Source organism: Geotrypetes seraphini, chromosome 1 (genome assembly GCF_902459505.1).
Source record: "Geotrypetes seraphini chromosome 1, aGeoSer1.1, whole genome shotgun sequence".
Classification (NCBI taxonomy): Eukaryota; Metazoa; Chordata; class Amphibia; order Gymnophiona; family Dermophiidae; genus Geotrypetes; species Geotrypetes seraphini.
Window position 1 is genome coordinate 204342754 of NC_047084.1, and position 18658 is coordinate 204361411.

The window sequence follows — 18658 nt, forward strand, 5'->3', positions numbered from 1 at the left end:
AAACATGCTTGGTTTATTGAGATAAACACTAACACACATTTTTTAATCATGGTAATGCCTTAGTTTTATACAGTTTGATATTCTGCTAGACAAAGTATTTTTAAAATTCTGCACAACAGCGCAGCGCAGAATTTGTGCAAAATTCCTCATCCATACAGAATTCTGCACATGCTGTGCAGAATTCAATGCAGACAAGCATCATTGGCTCTGCTCCTCTCTCCTCCCCTCCAAGGTGTAGCCAGGAGGAAGTGAACTGCTGCACAGCGGGTCACTTCCTCCTCCTGTGCAGACTGTGTTAATATGAGCCCAATCCAGCGGTTCACACAAACAGGTGAGTAAGTCGGCACAGGAGGAGGAAGTAACCCACTGTGTTCATGTCTTCTTCTTGCTGCACGAGCTTAGCCCTAGAGGAGAAGAAAGATGAGTAGAATCACTACTGCAAGGTTGAAAAGAAACAAGGTGAGTGTGGGGTTTGGGTAAAAGCTGGAACCAATGCCTCCCACCTTAAAAGCTGCCAGAGTCAGACTGGATCCTCTGGATTGCAACTGCAGCACCTTTTAAAGTTGAAAGCATGGGAGCCAGGGAATCTGGTTTCCTTTTCTTTTCTATGCCCTGGGGTGTAGGTATGGAAGAGATAGAGAAAGCGATGTGGTACAAACCGAATCCTAAGCGTGAGAACAACCAAGACTGCAGCAAAGGTGAACTGAGCATGGTGAAGAAAAGGAAGCAGAATCCTCTTAATCCTATGCTTTCAACTTTAAAAGCTGCTGCAGCTGCAGTCCAGAGGATCCAGCTTTTACCTATTTCCATGAGTGTGTAATGGGGGATTGGGGGCAGAGCAAAGGGGTGAATCGTGTGCAGGGGAGGAATTGGGGGGGGGAATAAAGGGGTGAATGTGCTATGGGGGTTTGGGAGCAGAATAAAGGGGTGAATGTGCCATAAGGGTAGGAGCAGCAAGCTGAAGGCCTGCTGTGGTTGAGGGGAGTAAAGATATAAAGACAGCCGGGAATGTGAGGAGACAGAATGAGAGACTGGGATATTGTATGCGCAGATAGAACTAAGGGCCATGCTGGATTTAGACTTAGAGGAAGACAGAACTGCAGGTGGAGTGAAAGAGGGAACTGAGGAGGCTGGAATCTAAGAAAGGAAAATGCAGGAAGAAATTTCTGACCTTATGATGGGGGAATTCTAAGCATACTACTACAAATAAACTTACAGATAAAACAGAGCTTACTCTAGCCAATCTACAAGTCTTAATCAAGTTTTCACCATGAAAGGAAATGCTAGGCATACACATCTGGATCTGAACATAAACAATAAGGAAAACACTTTGATGATAAAAAAAACACAGTCCTTCATTCAATACCTTAGCAGCCACAATAAAAAGTCACAAGCAAGAATATAAAATTTTTTATTCTTTCTGAGCTCAAAGGTGGATCTCAGCAGTAACACACAATTGGAGAGATAGTACAGTCCTTAGATCCAACACCTATCCTAATGAGAGAAGACAGTACAGGGTCTTACTTTAAGGTTTTCTCATTCATTTTACCTTGTACCTGCTGCATTGGTTGCCACCCGGGGCAGAGCACCACTCTCCAGGCAGTGGGGGGGCGGAGGGGGAGATACATGGAGTAGTCCTAGGGCTGTGGTCTGGTGGGTATAGTTTATGTTTATTAGGTACTTATATATCGCCTTTCACAAGACCATCAAGGCAGTATTTACATTCAAGTACTCTAAGTAATTTTCTCTATCTGTACCGGTGGGCTCACAATCTACCTATGGTACCTGGGACAATGGAGGGTTAAGTGACTTACTCAGGGTCCAAAGGAGCAACACAGTGATCGAACCCACAACCTCATGGTGCTGAGGCAGCAGTTCTAACCACTATGTCACTAGGCTGTTGGCTCTGCTAGTCCTCTGCCCTGAACAGGACGTTGGCATCTGAGTGGGCCAGGGTCGGCGAAGTCGAACAGACTGAGGCCCCATGGCTTCTCCCTGCACCTCCTTACTGGTCTAGCTCAGAATGCTTTGGGAAAGGTTCGATTATTACTGCAGAATTCCAAGTCTAAGCCTGCCCAGAACACGCCTCCAACACCCCCCCTTTACTTTTAGATGCACAGTGGCTGGGATGCCTCGCAAGATATTTAGAAAGGTTTCAAAAATCAGAAGATCCCTCTGCTGCGATAAGCTTAGCGGCCACAGCTGCTGCCGCCAGTCCCCCCCCCCCCTTTTCTGAACGAGCGTGACAGGATATCCTGGTGATTAGGGAGTCCAAGTGCCTATTTATGTCATTTTTGGGATGTCTTAAGTGTTTTGAAAATGCCCCAGATAGTGTTATTAGAGAAAGAAAACCACAATAACCCATCAAAACATTAATTTAAAGAAAATAAGAGAGGTAACTGAGTACAGAGCAATTCCTTTCCTAAGCTAACACATGCTGCTTATACACTTTCACATCTATTAAGACTTTTTTACCAAAATGAAATAAGTAAATAGCTGAAAAAACCATCATTGCTTCAGATCAGGGCTGTGGAGTCGGAGTCATGGAGTCAGAAGCAATTTTTGAAATGTGGAGTCGGTAAAAATGTGCTGACAGCAACTCTGACTCCTAATAGAGTTAAATTGGATGTCATGCAAATATTATAATGCTTAAATTTCTTATTTCACAGTTAATAATTTGATTAACCCATTTGTTTCAGGATATATTTTACTTTTAGAATATATTTTGATATCAAGTGCTTTGATGATTACCATAACCGGTGTTATCCAGGGACAGCAGATATTCACACACTTGGGTGACGTCACCGATGGAGTTCTGGTACAGACACTTCAAAAGTGCATTGCCACTTTAAGACTTGAGAAAGTTTGCGATAGCCCACACCGCGCATGCGTAAGTGCCTTCTCGCCTGACGTAGGCACACGGTCCATCAGTTCAGATAAGCCAGCTAAGAAGCCAACCAGGGGAGGTGGGTGGGTTGTGAGAATATTTGCCTGCTGTCCCTGGATAACACCTGTTATGGTAAGTAACTGTGCTTTATCTCAGGACAAGCAGGCAGCATATTCTCACACATGGGTGACCTCCAAGCTAACCAGAATGGGATAGTGGGAGTGTTGGCCTTTAAGAAAATAAATTTTGTAATACTGACTGGCCGAAGTGGCCATCCTGTCTGGAGAAAGACTCCAGACAATAATGAGAGGTGAAGGTGTGAACCGAGGACCAGGTGGCAGCTTTACAGATTTCCTCAATTGGAATAGATCTGAGGAAAGCTACAGAAGCTGCCATAGCTCGGACTTTGTGGGCTGTGACACGACTCTCTAGTTGCAGCCCAGCCTGAGCATAACAGAACGAAATACAGGCAGCCAATCAGTTGGAAATCATCCTCTTGGAAATAGGATGCCCCGGCTTGTTTGGATTAAATGAGACGAAAAGTTGTGGAGATGTTCTGTGTGGCTTTGTACAGTCGATGCAATAGCCAAAGCCCGTTTACAGTCCAAAGTATGAAGTGCCATTTCTCCTGAATGAAAATGAGGCTTAGGGAGAAAACAGGAAGTACAATTGATCGATTAAGGTGAAATTCAGTGACAACTTTTGAAAAAACTTGGGGTGGGTGTGAAGAATCACTTTGTCATGGTGGAAAACTGTGAAAAGTGGGTCCGCCACCAAAGCTTGAAGCTCACTAACTCTTCTTGCCAGAAGTGAGAAATATGAGAAAAACAATCTTCCAGATAAGAAACTTGAGATGTGCTGTAGCCATTGGCTCAAAAGGAGGTTTTTATCAACCTGGAAAGAACCACATTAAGGTCCTAGACAACGGGAGGAGGCTTGAGAGGTGGTTTTACATTGAAAAGCCCCTTCATGAATCTGGAGACCAAAGGATGAGCAAAAAGAGATTTGCCGTCAATTAGAAGATGAAAAGCAGTAATGGCACTGAGGTGGATTCGAATGCATGTAGATTTGAGGCCAGAGTCAGAGAGCTGAAGAAGATAATTCAACACCAGTTCAACTGACAAGGAAGTGGGATTGTGATGATTATGAAGACACCAGGAAGAAAACCGAGACCACTTTTGTTGATAGCATTGTTAAGTGGCTAGCATCCTGGAAGCATCAATAATAGTGCGGACTGGCTGAGAAAGATGTAATTCAGATAGATTCAGCCTGAGAGATACCAAGCTGTCAGATGCAACGATCGCAGGTTGGGATGCAAAAGAGTTCCTTCATTCTGTGTAAGCAAAGTAGGAAAAATTGGAAGAGGAATAGATTCCCTGATACTGAGCTGAAGTAGAAGGAGGAAACAATGTTGTCTGGGCAACCGAGGAGCTATGAGAATCATGGTGGCTGACTCCTGCTCAAGTTTGAAAAGAGTCTTTAATAAGAGAGGAGTGGACGGAAACGCATAGAGGAACATTTGCATCCAAGAGGAATGCATTCACCTCCAGACGGTGAGGAGAGTATAGTTCTGGAGCAGAACTTGGGCAACTTATGATTGTGGGGAGATGCAAACAAGTCCACTTGAGGAGTGCCTCTGTGAGCAAAATGCTGGCCTACATTGTAAGTAATTTTTGATAATAAACTTAATTATCATGATCACATTAGTAGTATTGTTAAAACTACCTTCTATAGGTTGCGGAAAATTCGATCTATTTCTAAATTCCTCTGTCCCAAAGCACTTAATATTCTTATTCACTCTCTGGTGATGTCTAAAATCGATTATTGCAATTCATTATTTACAGGAATTGCTTTACAAGAAATTAAACGATTACAAATTATTCAAAATGCTTCTATTAAATTAATAACAAAATCTAAAAAATTTGATCATGTGACACCACTCCTTAAAAAGGCTCATTGGCTCCCAGTCATTCATAGAATTACGCATAAATTATGTACAATTATTTTTAAAACATTAGAAAATAAGACTCCAGCATTTTTATTTAGGTTACTTATCCCATATTCAGTTAAAAGAACCTTGCGATCTAGTGAACGGAACCTTCTATCAATTCCTTCGCTAAAAATTATTAGTACAAGAAGACAATTTATCTTCTCATGTACAGCTCCCCAGATTTGGAATGCGCTTCCCATGTTTTTACGGGAGGAGAAGGTGTTTGGGAAATTTAAAAGCGAATTAAAAACCTTTCTGTTTAAAGATGCATTTGCAACTTAATTAAAATTTTATTATAAAGTGTTATTTTAATGAATTATTCTGCTTTTTTTTTATTTTTCCAAATTCCTTTTGTATTTTCCCTGTATGTTCTTTCTTTACTATAAAAAATGGATTTCATCCCCTCTTACCTTTTGTTTATATTATAATTAATTAAGTGTATGTAATGTTTTTGTTTCCTTATGGATGTATATTTTATTGTACATCGCTTAGAAATCCGATTAAGCGATTGAACAAGCCAATTAATAAACTTGAAACTTGAACATGGGCACTAAGCTTATTGCGGCAAGGAATCCCCCCGGGCCTAAAAGTTTAACATATTTACAGTGATCATTAGCTGCTGCTTGGCTGTTACTCTGCAGGCACATTTAAAACAAAAGACTATAGGATCTATATTCAAAGCCAGTGTATAAAGCATCCAGGGGTGGAGTCAGCACTTAACCAGATAAGGGCCAATATTCAGCCTTTGCAACCCATTCTGGGCTCTTTTGGGAGAATGAGTTAGAAAATTCAATAAATAAATAAATAAAGTTAACCAGCCAATTAGGACTGCATAAATAGCAGTCATATCTTTGTCAGTTTAACTCATAGATTAAGGCCTGAATACTGACACTTATCTGGTTAAATGTTGGCCATCTACACATACCTGTATATTTAATGCCAATACCTAGGCACGCCCTGGCATTGAAAATCACAACATAAAATTTTAGCAGTAGTGATCAAAGATTTTTTTTAAAAAACCCGACCACAGCCAGTTAAACATTTACTCTAAAGATGTTCAATTTTTTACTATAACTTTCTCTGTTAAAACGATAAATACTCATGATATATGAAAGAATTTGTGAAATTCTTTCATAATTGCAGAACAAAGTTACTTCTGGCACTTCGGTTTAATTTAAGATCTATAGTTTTATTGATTTCCACTGTTGCTGCACAAATGTTCCAACTGTTACTGCAGTGACATGACAGCAAGTGCTAATTTGTGTTGTGTCAGCATGCGGGAACTAGTCAAAGAATGGGCATGGATTATACAACTGCAGTTAGTGTAGGGTACTTACTATGCAACCACTTGTGTTGTTAGTGCAGGCACACTTGCCACATCGCAAAAAACTATAAATGCATTCCACAGTAATTCTGAATTAGTTTAGGGTACTGTACAGACCTTTTCAGTGTGGCAGTTGCAGAAGATATGCTAGGCACATTCTCAAGTTACCACAACCTTTGCACTTCCTGAATTTCACTATTCGCTATTAAAGTGCATTAAGGGGGGAATTTATCAATGTTCTAATAATCACAAACCTAGCTCCTAGCATATATTTTCTTGCTTTTAAGTAACAGAAAACAGAAATAGCAACACAATTGACCTTCGAAGTGGTTACACAGCAAATTAAAAATGGAGCAAGTCTAACACTTATCTTGATATCAGATACTGCTGATGTTTTGATAAAGTGGTGTAAAACATCCTTAAGTAATCACTCAGTAAATGTAAAAACTATTTTGAGTTTTGCTCCTCTTTGTTTGATGACACCCTCTTTGTTGGAAAACAAAGAAAAGAAGACCAACTGTCAGAGAGCACGTCAGCAATCCCAAAAGGAGCTATCCAGGAGGCACTGAAAGCATTCCCTCCTTTTGTTTGCAGTAGTAGATGGTGACCTAAGGACAGATAGTTCTGGTTGATTGCCCTGAGTGTTATGGGAGAGAGAACCTGGAATGATTAGGCCTCAGAAAGAAGGTCCAACTTTGAGATCCTGTAGACAACACAAGGATCACAAAAGGAATACGTAGAAAGACTGGAAAAAAAGAAACGGACATTAAAAGTAACCAAATATTAACATTGTACTCACCAGCTTTAGAAACAAATGAGAAGTTATACTAGATAACCTACACTGCAGTATTTTCAAAGAAAGCCATTCGCTCACAAGTAGAAAAAGCACCATGAAGGTATTCCCGAAACATTTTTTTGGCTTGGGTCTTTTCAAAATAGTTACAGTTAAGATCAAAATTATCATCCTGTATAAACAGTGTCCCACAAACTTTGTTGAGCAGTGGCACAATAAACACAGTGGCTGCAGCTCAAGGCATCCCGGAAGGGCGTGATATCATGCGCATGCATGATGTTATCACATCAACGTCCACGCATGCGTGAAGGCCCTCCAGACGGGCCCTTAAGACGCCAGAGGGGGGTGCCGCAGGGAAGACATGCGCAGAGGAGAGGCACTGGTGCCGACTAATTGCCTACAAGTTCTGTACTCTTTAATATTAAAAAAAAACCACACTCCTGCAAGCTAATTATTTATTTATTTACTTATTATTTGGTTTTATACCATCCTCCCAGGAGAGCTAAGATCCATACTGTGTTTGCATTTACTTCATGAAAAGGCAGATACATTTTTAGCCTTTCGTTCAGTTGCCAATATGGGTTTCTCAATGCAATTTGCCAAAGCATTGAAACTTTTTCCTAAATCTCAGAATGTGCTTGGATGTTGCTTAATTATATAAACTAGAATGCCTAGTTGTACTGATAGGAAAGCAAATGATCAAGCTAAACAAAGTCATTTCAATTTATTTATTTAATTTGTTTTATTTCCCGTCCTCCCCAGAGAGCTCAGAGCGAGTTACAAGGTAACATACATAAGAACGAAGTACATACATTTATTTCCAAACATCCTAACAGTAAAAGCAGTATCTAAATATCAAGGCTTTCTCGTACAGCAAGAGAGAAGGAGATCTGGTAATAACTGTCAAGAAGATCATATCTGTGTTGTATACAGTGTTCAAATGATTATAATAATCTATTAGGCAGACCTCTATTATCCATATTGATCCCAGAGAAAAATGAAATCAGGGTTTTATACATTTTAATGGACTCACATAAGTATATTACATGCCAGTATATTCATCTGAAAAAAGTACGTGTGTTGTCTTGAAAACCACCATCGTTTCAAATAGTCCCACAGACCTCTAAGACTATACAATATGGAGCCAACATGGTCAGCATTTATTTTTAAATGCCACCCATGGCAGGAGTGTGATGCAGTGGTTAAAGCTACAGCCTCAGCACCCTGAGGTTGTGGGTTCAAACCCATGCTGCAACTTGTAACTCTGGGTAAGTCACTTGGGGGAAGTAGGGAGGGAGGTATGATCATTAAAAGTTTCATGAAGAGTTTTTCATTATTTATAAAATTATTGAAAGTTGCTTGAAAGTCTGGTGTTGTTTAATTAGCATAGGACGTAAGAATTTAGTAGGTAAAATGAGTGCCAACTGGTTCATCCAATCTTCCAGTCTGATTTTCTGATTCTCTAGTTTTCTACTTCATTGTATAGATCAGCATGTGAAAGTCATTTTATAACAAGGTCTCCTTAAGAATCTTTTTTGAAAATGTGCCTATTTCACAAAGGCTCAATCCTAAAACACTTGATTCCAAATGTTTTTGTAAAGTTTTTAAAGGGCTATCATATCTAAAACAAAGTTCCGCCACTGAGTAAAGTTTCTACAGTTTAATCATTAGTCCATATGATTGGATGATATGTTTTACAGAAGATGAACAGTCCTGTTTTTTTTTTTTTTAAAGCATTTCAAGTGATGCAGAGTAATGACAAAGTTTTGGAGCAAGATTAATTGATATGTTGCGTGTGTGTGAACTTTCAAAATTTGTAACTCTGAGGCAGAATCCATTGCTTGAAACACTATCATGTTGGTGGGGCACTTCTAGATCTATGTGCCTATACCCAGACCTACATTTCAGCTGCCTATCTTTGTCACCACAGGTTCCTACAGTCTAAGCTGATCATGGCAGGGAAAATTATCCCCAATCAGCTGAGCTGGCAATGCTCCCCAAAGCCATGGCTTTGGGGAGTCTTCCTGGCTCAACTGATTGGGGGGGGGGATACCCCTGCCATGATCAGCTGAGCAGTTGCAGCAGGGGACATCCCGACATTGGCAGTAGGAATGCCCCTGAACTCCCCTTCGAAGTCCCGCAAAGGAGGGATACCCACTCCCTCCTGCCAGAAGCACCCAACCCCCATTCAAAGTTCCCATTCCCTCCTGTCGGAACCCCAGAAGCATCCCCCAACTGTGATAGGCAGGAGGGATGCCCACTCCCTTCTTCCTGCAGACCTCCCCGGAACCCCCACAAGCCCCAACCCCCAAACGCTGATACTCCCAACACCCCTCAAGCCCCCAAAACCACCTTCCCCCGGTACCTTTGGCTGTAAGGCCTGCCAGAGGGATGCCTACACCCTCCAGCAGGCCCGCCTCTTCAAAATGGCGGGCTTTCCCCTTCCTGGTGCATCCTAAGTCCCTGATTGGCCCAGGCACTTAAGGCCCTTCCCATGGGTTTCTGGCCAATTGGAGTCTTAGGCCACTTCCAGTGCATCCCAGAATGCACTGGGAAGGAGACCTAAGACTCAGGTTGGGCCAGGGCCTAAGGCCCCTCCTCACTAATCTACTGCATTTCTTTGAAGGGGTGAAGGTGAGCCAATTGATATCATGTATTTGGATTTTGAAAAGGCATTTGACAAAGTACCTCATGAAAGACATCTGAGGAAATTAGAGAGTCATGAAATAGGAGGTAATGACCTATTATGGATTAAGAACTGGTTGAAAGACAGAAAACAGATTACATTTAAATGGTCAATATTCTCAATGGAGAAGGGTAAATAGTGAGGTTCCCCAGGGGTCTGTGCTGGGGCTGTTGCTTTTTAACATATTTATCAATGACTAGAGATGGGAATAACTAGTGACATAATTAAATTTGCTGATGACACAAAGTTGTTCAATCACAAGAGAATTGTGAAAAATTGCACAAGGTCTTTGCGAGACTGGGCATCAAAATGGCAAATGACGTTTAATGTGAGCAAGTGCAAAGTGATGCATGTGGGAAAGAAGAACCCGAACTATAGCTACATGATGCAAGGTTCTATGTTAGGAGTCACTGCCCAGGAAAAGGATCTAGATGTCATCATTGAGGATACATTGAAACTCTCAGCTCAATGTATGGTAGTGGCTAAGAAATCAAACTGAATGTTAGGAATTATCAGGAAAGGAATGGAAACAAAGATGAAAATGTTATAATGCCCTTGTATTGCTCTATGGCAGGGGTGTCAAAGTACCTCCTTGAGGGCCGCAATCGTCGGGTTTTCAGGATTTCCCCAATGAATATGCATGAGATCTATTAGCATACAATGAAAGCAGTGCATGCAAATAGATCTCATGCATATTCATTGGGGAAATCCTGACACCCCGAATGGATTGCGGCCCTCGAGAGCCCTTTGCCCTGATCCAGCCAAACAAGTAAGCTCTTCCCCCAGCATTCCGTTGGAAAAATCAATATGCTTGCTTTTAAATATTATCAGAAGTAGGAGATCAAGTTCAAGTTTCAAGTTTATTTAACTCTTGATATATCGCCTATTTAAATATTCTAAGCGATGCACATAATATCGTAAAACATAGAAACATTAATAAACATTTAAAAACAGTGAATTTCAATTTTCAATAATGACTAACAGGAAAGCGAGGGAAAGGGGGCAAAGTTACAATAAGGGTTTAAGAAAAAAGGGAAAAAACGAAAGGTTGGGTAATTTGTTACAAGGCACTCAAAGAGAAAATTAATTTTAACAAAGTAAATCCATTAGATCAACTGCTTTTACACCTAAGCAGCCTATAATAGGAGCCCTTGCCCCGATCCAACCAGGCATGTGAGCTCCTCCCCCTATATCCCATTTAAGAGATCAATCTACCTGCTTTAAATATCAGCAGCAGTAGAAAAACAACTGCTTTTACATACAAGCAGCAGCGAGACCTACCGCAACCACCAAGAGCCCACAGACCCGATCCTGCCAGGAGTGTGAACTCCTCCCCCTGCAGTCCATTGGAGAGATCAATCTGCCTGCTTTTAAATATCAGCAGCAGTGGAGATCAACTGCTTTTACACCTAAGCAGCAACGAGACCAGCCACAACCACCGAGAGCACACAGACCCGATCCTACCAAGAGTGTGAACTCTTCCCCCCATGCAATCCGCTAAGAAGATCGACTGTCGGCTCCGGGCGGCTTTCCCGCAGAGGAGAGAATCCTGCATTCACCGTGGGCCTCATCTGGGGCAGCCTCCTTGGAGCGGCTGGGACACGGGCAGTGTGTCTGGGAGGGAATGCATGGATGGGAGAACATCGCAGGGGAGGAGACATAGGCATCCTGGGACTGTCTGCCAAGTCTCTTCCCTGAAGAAGCCCTTTCTGGAAACGTCAATCGCTCCTCCTAAACTTACTTGCTCCACTTCATCACTGACGCTGAAACCGTGGATTGAAGACAAAGTTTTATTTTATTTTTCTTTCCAGCTTATGATTTATCTTTAATCTTATCTATTGTTTTGCCTTTTGTCTTTGTTTTGTTCTATTTTTCCAGAATTCTACTGTTCAACGGCTCCCCCTTCTGCTTCTATTCCTTTCTCTCCTCTCTTCTACCTTCCAAAGTATTTAGATCAATGCTGTCTTGTTAAAATGTTTATTTTATTTTTATTTTTCCTCTAACTCTACTTTTCACTTCTCTATTACCCTCCAGGTACTTTAGTTAGATTGTGAGCCTTCGGGACAGTAAGGGAATTTTTCAAGTACCTTTCTTATTTCTAATCTTAATGTATATTTTCTGTAAACCGCTTAGAACCTAACGGATGTAGCGGTATATAAGAAATAAATTACATTACATTACATTACTTTGACACCCCTACTCTATGGTATGACTGCACCTCGAATACTGTGTGCAATTCTGGTTGCCGTATCTCAAAAAAAGAAAAGGTACAGAGAAAGGTGACAAAAATGATAAACGGGATAGGATGACTTTCTTATGAGGAAATGCTAAAGTGACTAGGACTCTTCAGCTTAGAGAAGAGACGGCTCAGGGTGATGTGATAGAGATCTATAAAAGGGTAGATGTGAATCACATGTTTACTCTTTCCAAAAATACTAATACTAGGGGGCATGTGATGAAGCTACTAGTAGTAGATTTATAACAGAGTGGAGAAAATAGGAGTAGAACGGGTGGCTCAGCATTTAGTTTGCGCTGCTCGGCAACACAGTTTGATAAAAGGGGGAGTAAGTGAAGAAAAGAGAACTCAAAATATAACTGAGGACTGGTACCTCAACATAGACTGAGCAGAAGTATGTAAAAATTTGAGCAGTAAATAGTGTAGCATCTAACCTACATTTTAGGAGCCTGATGTAAACACAACCTCTGCTTTCCCCAGCCCACATTTATACAATGTTATGTGTTCAAGAAAAAAAAGACCTCAGAAATAATGCTATTAAAATGCAAGAACCTAGTTCCATAGGTATGGTTCATTTTTATTCACTAGTCATATGTTGAATAATTTGTAGATGTTGAAAAAAAGTGCAAAAGGTATAAAAACCTAAATTAAAGTTTGGTGGTATATGGTTTACAAACCTAAACAGAATTATTTCCCCAGCAGTTATAGGCCTTGGTTTAGTATTTGCTGGTTTCCCTTTATTCTGGTTAAAATTAGTGTACACTTACTTACCTAGTCATACTTTTACACAGTGTTTGCACAGCCATTCCCAGAGTTTTGTTTTTGACATGTATGCATTTACTTGATAAGAGTATAATCATGCACCTGCCTATGAGCACGTGTAAAATTGTGTTAGTTTGTGTACTAGTGGGAATAGTTCTAGGAGTCTGTTTTATAAAAGAGGGAGGCACATAAATTTCTTTTATGAAACAGGCAACACAAACAACCAAAATCTAGGATAGTTCCAAACAATAATAACAAATTAAATTTCACTCCCAAAAAATACTCTTCCAAATTTTTTTTTTAATGTTTTAAAGGACCATCATAGCTGAAGGTTGAGTAATGCATCTACAGTTTAATCATCATTCCATATTGTATCTCTTAAATATTTTTTTAAAACTACTTATCTGTGTAACTATAGCCTGTGTCTTGAATGTTTATATCTGAGATGGGATTAGCTGATTCTTTTTGAAATTGACAATCCAGCCCAAACGCAGTAGGAGAGACACTACAGTCTCTAAAGCCTGCTCGTATTCCATTCTGGAAGGTGCTCTGATAAACCAATCGTCCAGATATGGATGAACTAGATCTCTATTTCTACAGAGGTACGCTGCCACCACCATCATCACTTTGGTAAAGGTGCGGGGAGCCATCACCAAGCCAAAGGGCAAGGCTGTGAACTGGAAATGCTGATGAACTTTCATTGTAGCTGAAGGGTATTTCCACTGTTGAGTAATGCATCTACATTTAATCATCATCCATAAGAACTGGGATTCCATACTGTATCTCTTAAATATTTTAAAAAACTACTTATCTGCGTAACTGTAGTCTGTGTCTTGAATGTTTATATCCAAGAAGGGATTAGCTGATTCTTTTTGAAATTGAAATTGACAATCCAGCCTAAATGCAGTAGGAGAGACACTATAGTCTTCAAAGCATGCTCACATTCCAGACTGGAAGGTGCTCTGATCAACCAATCGTCCAGATATGGATGTAGAACCCTCTTTCTGCGGAGGAATGCTCCACCACCACATTCACTTTGGTGAAGGTGTGGCGAGCCATCACCAAGCCAAAGGGCAAGGCCATGAACTGGAAATGCTGCTGAAGAACATGAAATCTTAGGTACTTCAGGAAGATAGGAATCTCAGGTACTTTAGGAAGATAGGAATATGCAGAAAAGCCAGGAATATTCCTGGAGACACCGCCGCTATGACTGAATGCACAGTTTCCATGCAAAAGTGCGGAATCCGCAGAAAGGCATTGACTGACTTGAGATGCAGGATGGGTCTCCAGTCTTCTGAACCTTTCTTTAGCACAATGAAGTATAAGGAGTATCTGCCTGAGCACGATTCGCTTTCGAGAATTGGTTCTACAGCTTGAATGTCCAAGAGACACTGCAGAGTCGCCTCAACCATCAGGGAGTCCAGAAACAAATCCAGAGGGAGGCAAAGAAGTCTATCTTGTGTCCTTCTTGTATGATGTCCAGCAGCAACTGGTCTAAGGAGATCTGTTCCCACTCCTATAGGAACTCCAACAATCAGCCTCCAATGAGGAGAGGTGTGGATAAGTCCCTTGGCATCATTGTGACTTCTTAGAGGAGGTGCTGAAGCGAGAACCTGAAGTCTTTTGGTGTCTGGGGTTGTTATAGCATGGTCTGTAGTTTTGGGAATATCTCTGGCCAGAAGAATTTTGGTGAAACCTACGTGAGGGATGAAAATTGATGTGACTTCCTCCAGGAGCACATCATAGCTTGTTGTCCAGGAGGGACTTAGGACAGCAGACCACCACACGATCATCTAATCCCTTGCCAAAAAGCATTTGATCCTTAAAGGGAAGCCTGCTGACAGTTGCCTTGGAGGCCGAATCTTTAGCCTAGTGGCAGATCCAGAGTGTCTGCAAGCTAAAACAGCATAAGCCGAAACTTTGCCTAGCACCCAAATAATGTCATACAAGGTATCTGACACATAATCTACCCCCTCCAGCACCAGCTGAGGGGAGGCACCATCCTCCGCTGAAGGATCTCTGCTCAACTTCGTGTGACAAGCATGCATCGCAAAGGAGGCAGCTGTTGCCACCTTAATACCCGAAGAAGCCACTTCAAAAAGCTTCTTCAAGAATAGATTCACCCTACGATCCTGAGAATCTTTCAGCAAAACTCTTCCTTTACTAGGGAGGGCAGTGCACTTAGTCACCCGAGCCACTGCCAAATCCACCTTCAGCTGCTCAAATAGCTCCTGAAAATCCGGCACCATAGGATAAAGCTTAGCCATGGTCTTAGTCAGCCTAAAGGAACTTTCTGGCATCTCCCACTGCTCAGTAACCAGAGCTGTAAGATCTGGATGTGACAGAAAAAAGGACGTCAAGAGTAATAGAACAACTCATGACGGTACATTGGAATGTGGAGAGCTAAGCCTTCAAGTTCAGTTCCTTTATTGCATCCGCTATAAAATGGTGGACAGAGACTGACTTAAACAGCTGGTGAACAAAAGGGTCATCACCCATATCAGGGTTCTGAGACCAGCTGGTAACCGTACCACAAACGGTATCAAGGCCATCCAAGGTAGATGCAGTATCCATGGTATCAGCAGGCCAGTTAAGACCATCCGGATCCATCAGGACAGGGGCACTGGGGGCCTGAACAGGAACCTCCACAAGTTGGTGCAGCGCCCATCAGCTGCCCCAAATGGGTCAGGTATGTTAAGATACCCTCTCCATATAAGCTGAACAAATTCTGGGTTAAATCCACAGATCGGGGCTGAAAAGGGCTCCTTGCGAGAACAAGACAAGGTCTGCAAGTGGTCGCTTGACTCAGTACACCTGTGCTTCGCGTCACTGCCAAAAACTAGCACTGGGCGATATTTTCTGCCCATTTCCTAGACCCAAACTGGCTCCCCAGCCCTGAAGGACCCTGAGGAGGCATGGCCCGAAGCTCCTGCCCCCTTCCCTCACGTGCCATATCACACAGTACACAGATGCTCCTCCGCTGGTAATCTGGTGCAATCCACACATGAATTCACATCTGTATATTGGTGGAAGAGTCTATCTCTAACAATTTCCAGTTAAATTGAGGGTTTGCGAGACAGAAAAAATAAGTTTAAAAATTGATTGCTAAAAATCCAAGGATAGCTGCTGCCAGAAAATATGTGCTTAAAACGCCTCGTGAAGACTATAGAAACTAAAAAATTAGCGATTTGGGGATTTACAACCTGACCCCTAACCCCAGAAAGCACTAAAACTATTTTCAGAACACCCCTCTCCCCTCCCCCCAATCTCCCATAGGAAGTAATGGTGCTTTACTTACAGTATCCACAGTGCCTGCCTGTCAGCTCATTCAGCTGAAGTGAAGGGAAAGGATTTTCTGCCTCAAAGATTCATCAAACAGTTCAATCTTCAGGATCTCTGGTCTGCCAGTTGGACGGACTCTGACTGAAACGTCCACTCCCTTGGAACCTCCTCAGTTACATGGCAGAGGGAAGGCCTCATCAGGGAAGGCTGCACAGAAGGATGGGAGAGAGGGATAGAAAGATTCTACAGAGGGAAAGCCCAGCCCCGATGGGGTAGGCTGCGAAGCAGCCCATTCAGAGCACTGCTGCTGTTTTTGCCTCAGGAGCTGCTGCACAAGGAGATGGTTGAGAGGCGAGGAAAGATACTGCACATGGGGGGGAGAAAGGAAAGAGGAAGAATTGGGTTGGAGGAGAGGAAGGGAGAGATGATTGTTGTACATGAAAAAATAAGACATTCCCCTAAAATAAGCTCTAGTGCATTTTTTTGAACACAAATTAATATAAGACCCTGTCTTATTTTTGGAGAAACATGGTTGTAGTCAAGAAGCAGGTAGGAAGGGACAAGCAGGATAATGAGACTTGAAGAAGTTTAAATTTAACACGAGCAGAGACAAGGAGCCAGTGTTTTGATTGAAGTAAGGGAGTAACAGGAACAAAGCAATGGGCTATGTGGAGAACCTTTACTGTAAAGAGGACAACCAGCATAAAGAGAGTTGTAGTAATCAATAGGTAAGATGATAATGGAGAGAAAAGTATGTAAAAGAGAGCGATCAAGAAAGGAAGAAATGGGGTGAATGTGGTGAAGGGTGAGAAAAGAGCAGATTACAGCAACTACCTATGGCTTGAATGACAAAGCAAAGTCAAGAATTACAATGAAAATTTTGATAGTGTCACAAAATGACAGAGTGTGTTCATCTAGCATAGGACATGGTGGAAGAAGAGAGTGGGGAGTAGGAAAGATGATAGCCTCACATTTGGCAGCATTAAGAACAAGGTGGTTTTGTTTAAGCTAGGGAGAGACAGCTGAGAGACAAGTGTTAATAGCGGGCTGGGTAGAGGTATGATCAGAGACAGTGCAAAATTTGAAATGTCATCGGCATAATTGAAAGAAACACAATCGTGGTCATGAATCAGAGTGACAAGTGGGGAGAGAAAGGCATTGAAAAGAGTATGTGCTAAGATAGAGCCCTGAGGGACATCAGACAGAAGTAAGAGGACTGGTGAAAGGGAGTCATTATGAAAGAGCTGAAATGTATGGTTTGAAAGATAGTTAGTGAACCAAAAATATACAGTGCCTCGGATTCCAAGGGAATAAAGACAAGTTAAGAGGAGAATGAGATCAACAATGTTGAAGGCAGAGGAGAGATCCAGGGAGATGACAATTACGGAGTAGTGCCGGTCAAGGGAGGAGCAGACATTCACTCAGAATGACTAGAAGTATATTAGCAGAACCCATAACATTCCACTTCTTAATCTGAGTTTGAATAATACTGACTGTCATTTTCAAATCTTTGGATATCTTTTTATATCCTCCTCCTGATTTATAAAGTTGAGCTACTTTTGCTCAAAGATCCTTTGATAGTTCTTTTGCTTTCCCCATGTTTCAGAAACCAGCAAAGTCAGTGCAGCATTGGATGAAATGTATAAGGGTTTCTCAAAAGCTAAGAAATTCATTGACAATTTATACATAGACAGTAATTACAATCAGACAAGACACCTACCCTTCATTGGTATCTAAACCTGTGTGTGTCAATTTGAATGTATATTATCAGTCCAAACATTCAAGGGTATGTAAACTTTTCATCAAGCAATCTGTGCGAGTTCAGTTATTAATAGGGCTGAACAATTAACGTGTTAATAACGCAATTAACAATTTTTTTAATGTTGTTAAAAAATTAATTTAACGGGATTACCTTCCTTCCCAATTGTGGCATTCATCATCTGACTGATATCACTTCCGGTGTGCTCCACCGGAAGAAAAGTCAGGCAGAAGACGATGTTGGTGGAACGCTGGCTTAGAGCCACATTGAGAGCTGCTTCTGCCATTGTTGAAGCTGCCCCCATTTCCAAGAGCTGCCCTTGTTACCTCTGACCCCAACCTGGAGAGCCGCCCTTGCCACCACTGTCCTTCCTGGAGAGCTGCCCTGTCGCCACTGCCACTCCCCAGAGAGCCGCACTTGCTTTTGCTGTCCTCCCAGAAGAACAGCCTTGCTGTCACTTGCCTCCTCCTGTGGCTGCCCACTACCTGATGCCACTGTGTCCACTATATCCCCCCTCACTTCCTTTAACCTTTCATAGCCTGCCAGCAGTGCTAGCAATTAAAGCAGAACAATGCCAGAAGGATAGCAGGCTCCAGTCTCGCCATCTCTTCAATCCATGCTAAAATGGAATAGGAAGTTAAATTAGCTGTTCTGGTGTAGCAGTGCTCTATTTTAATTGCTAGCACTGCCAGCAGGTTATGAAAAGTTAGCGGGAGGGAAGGAGGTGAGAGAGGCCCAACCACAGGAGGAAAGACAGAGACCTGACCTGACCATGAGGGAGGGGGAAGGGAGGGAAGATAAAGAGAAAAAGCTGATCTGACCACGGGGCTGGGAAGGGAGGGAGGGAGGAAAGAAAGAGAGAGACCTGAACAGTGGTAGAGAGAAGGAGGGAGGAAAGGAAGAGAGAGAGATGCCTGACCAGGGAGAGAGGGAAGGAGG

The 18658-nt window shown here is 42.0% G+C and overlaps 1 protein-coding gene across 11 annotated transcripts in view; it reads right to left on the reverse strand.

Annotated features, from left to right (window-relative positions):
- MICU3 (mitochondrial calcium uptake family member 3) overlaps positions 1-18658 on the reverse strand; it is a 217103-nt gene that overhangs the window by 132585 nt on the left and 65860 nt on the right. The gene's annotated exons all lie outside the window — the stretch shown is intronic.